The sequence below is a fragment of the Cupressus sempervirens genome, chromosome 4 (assembly GCF_028749045.1).
Source record: "Cupressus sempervirens isolate cs-2001-9-10 chromosome 4, ASM2874904v1, whole genome shotgun sequence".
In the NCBI taxonomy this organism is placed as follows: Eukaryota; Viridiplantae; Streptophyta; class Pinopsida; order Cupressales; family Cupressaceae; genus Cupressus; species Cupressus sempervirens.
Genome location: NC_143121.1, coordinates 10,404,326 through 10,406,967, shown reverse-complemented (window position 1 = coordinate 10,406,967; position 2,642 = coordinate 10,404,326).

The following is a 2,642-nucleotide window of genomic DNA, read 5'->3' as shown; positions in this document are numbered from 1 at the left end:
AAGATGAGGAAGGAGAGAGATGCTTTGGCCAACAGACTAGAAATTGCAGAAAATGAGGCAACTATAGATTACATGAATAATAAGATTAAATTCTTTAAAAAATACTAGGAAATGATCTATAGCTATACTTGAAGATAATGCAAATAATAGGTCAAATGATGTAAATTTCCTATTTCTTCCCTATCTTCTTCATCATAGAAAATGGATATTAGTAAAGTTATTGCAGATGATATTACTAGCAATACTTTGAACAATAATGAAAGAAATGTTGTCAATAACCCTAAGAATGACTTGCAAAGGAGACCTATTTAGTTAGAGGGTTATAGGCAAATATATTTTGATGGGATTCCTAGATTCCCTAACCCCATTCCACAAGAAATGAGGAAAAGATTGCCTAAGTTTTCTAGAAATAATGCTATCACTTGTGAGGGTCATTTGAGGAATTTTCTTGACATGATGAGTGATTATGAGGTTGAGGCTAAAGATGTTATCATGAAGTTATTTGTTTAGTCATTAACAAAAGATGCTAGAGAATGGTTTAGGAGGCATCCTGAATCATCTATTGTAGACCAAAAATACATTGAGTAATGTTTCAAGGAACAATATGGTGATAAATAGAATTGGAGTTATATATTAGGTGAGTTCAATAACATTAAGAAGTTACATAATGAGTCTGTTACTAACTTCAACACTAGATTTTAGAAGACGATGTATAGGCTAATGCAAACCATGTGAGTTGATGATAAGATATGTATGATCACTTACTTGAATGCTTTTGATGGTAAAATGGCATACCAGCTTAGAGATAAGGAACCTAGAACCTTAAGAGATGCTTTAGGAATTTCTATAAATATAGAAAATAATTTGAGAATTTTATGGAGGTTAGAAAGAAAAAGAGATAATCCAAGGTTATTTGGGAGCAAGGGAAATAGAAAAAAAGATCACAAACTTGTAGGAGGAAAAAATAAAGAATCTACTGAGATGTGTCAAGTTCTAAATGTTATAAAAGGTTTGGATCTTCCTTAGGTAAAAAATTATAAAACTTCCACTGAAAATAAGATCCCTTATCAATCCAATTTCAATAGATCAAATAGATTGGAAGATTCCCCTTATAATACCACTTGTTAGGATGGTCAACCTAGTGTTCCTCCTACCAAGAACACCAATAACAAGATCACCCCTGACCACCTATCAAAAAATTCTATAAATATGGTAGATGATACTAAATTCACTATTGAACCTACATGGTGTTGTATTTGTCAATTACACCATGCTCTTGAATATTGTGCGGTAGCCTTATCATTTTTTGGAAATTGGATTGAGATAGAAGAGAATTAGGAACATAAAGAGAATAGTGATGACATAGGATGCAATATGTTTGAGTCACATTATGATTATTCTGACAGTGATGAACATGATAGGGATTTAGATGAACAAAGGTAGTTTTAGAATAATATGCAACAACAGGTATTTTATGATGAGGAAAGTGATGTTGATAATAATATATGTAACATGGTATCTAATAGAGAGGAGGTGATATTGAGGAAACCTTCTAGAGAAGAGGTTGATCAGATTACTACTAGCATGGTAGCTCAGGTACAGGCTAGAAATATGGCTCAAAGTGCTAATAGTGGTAGGGTGGCTAGTATATTTATCAAGAAGGTTGATCCTAAGAAAAAGGAAGTTGTGAAGCCTAAAGAGATTTCTTCTTTGAAGGTCAAAGCTACCAGCAAGAAATGGGAACCAAGGAAAATGGACAATCTAAAGGTTCCTAAACTTCAAAATGATGGTCCTAAGAAGTTAGAGTAGAAAACATCAAAAGTGATAAATGTAAATGACAAGAATCATTAGGGAGTTGTGAGTATTCTTGATAAATATTATGAGAAAAAGGGTATGACTATCGATGTCCCCTCTAATTCTTATATATATATGCTTTTTATTTTGTCACACATCACTATCAAAGTTCCTTTGTTTGAGTTATTAAGAATCCCTAAACATAGAAGTAAAGCCATAGCATGGGTAGGAAATTTTGATGAAAAGGTAAAACATAATTATAATGAAAGCCATACTCCCAAAGAAACTAGTGAAGAAAAGTTAAAAGACAAAGAAACCAAAGTAGTTGTGTCTCAAATTCCCCAAATGTTTTTGGATAGCTCTGTAAATCAATGTTTAGGAAGTATTGAATCATTTTTCTTGAGTATACTAGTAAATGGTAAAACATTAAAAAATTGCATGATTGGTTCTGGTGCCTCAGATATTGTTATGCCTTTTAAAATAATCAAGGAATTAGGCCTAAAAGTTGATACTACTCAGAGAAGATGTTGTTCTGTGGACAAAAGAGAAGTGATAGTCATAGGTACTATTAATGCTTTGCTATATAAATTGATAGCTTATCCTAACAAAGAACTTACTATGAGTATGTTGGGTGTTGATATTCCATCTTAAAATGTTATGTTGTTATCTAGAAAATGGAGTTCTATAATGGGAGGGAGTTTACAATGTGAGCTATCATTTGCTACTTTCAAAATTGATGGGAATTTAGTGAAAATAAATAGAGAATCTAAGAGCATGTATATCTTAGAAGAAGAGATAGAGGATGATATGACAAAATTTGTTGATACAGATCTCAATGCATTCTGAGC